This window comes from Babylonia areolata, chromosome 35 (genome assembly GCF_041734735.1).
Source record: "Babylonia areolata isolate BAREFJ2019XMU chromosome 35, ASM4173473v1, whole genome shotgun sequence".
Classification (NCBI taxonomy): domain Eukaryota; kingdom Metazoa; phylum Mollusca; class Gastropoda; order Neogastropoda; family Buccinidae; genus Babylonia; species Babylonia areolata.
The window spans coordinates 7731513-7732232 of NC_134910.1; the positions used below are offsets into that span (position 1 = coordinate 7731513).

The 720-nt window shown below is 48.8% G+C and overlaps 1 protein-coding gene across 1 annotated transcript in view; it reads left to right on the plus strand.

Annotated features, from left to right (window-relative positions):
* Positions 1-441: 441 nt before the first annotated feature.
* LOC143278101 (uncharacterized) overlaps positions 442-720 on the plus strand; it is a 36945-nt gene continuing 36666 nt past the window's right edge. Inside the window, exon 1 of the mRNA XM_076583133.1 lies at positions 442-720. This exon is cut by the window's right edge and continues 404 nt beyond it. The gene's annotated coding sequence lies outside the window, so the exon portion shown is untranslated.

Below are 720 nucleotides of genomic sequence, written 5' to 3' on the forward strand. Positions count from 1 at the left end.
TTTCAAACCAAGTCCGTGTTACTCTGACAGTCTTTGTATCTAGATGTACTGTTGGTAACTTTCAAAAGAAGTCCGTGTTACTCTGACAGTCTTTGTATATAGATACACTGTTGGTAAAACTACGTTTACACGGGATGCAACTAACTTGCAACCAAATTCAAATTTTGGTTGCAAGGCTGGTACATGCGACTGGACGGTCTCCGCAGGATGCAACCGGCGGCGACTTACGTGCAACTAACTAGGCTCCTCCCCTGTCTCCGCCGCTTGCAACACACACGAGAAACCACGCTGCGAGCGTCTGCCAAGCCAGACAGAAAAATCCGTGACACGCGTGCCGCTTGCGTCATCAATTTCCTGTTGGAAACCGGCTGAGACGAGCGGCAAGCTGTGGCAACCGGCGGCGACCGTTTTTTCGCAGTTTAGTTGCAAGGCCCTCAAAAACTTATCGGTCTTGGAGTGGAAATAAAATGAGCCTTGCGACCAAACATGCAACCAAAAATCGGGAAAATCCGTTGGTTTCTGAGACCGGCAGCGACGGGCCACAACCTGGCGGCAACCAGTCTCCACCAGTCTCTGCCGGTTTCAAAGAGTTAGTCGCAAATTGGTTGCAAGTCAGTTGCATCCCGTGTAAACGAAGCTTAACTTTCAAACGAAGTCCGTGTTACTCTGACAGTCTTTGTATCTAGATGTACTGTTGGTAACTTTCAAAAGAAGTCCGTG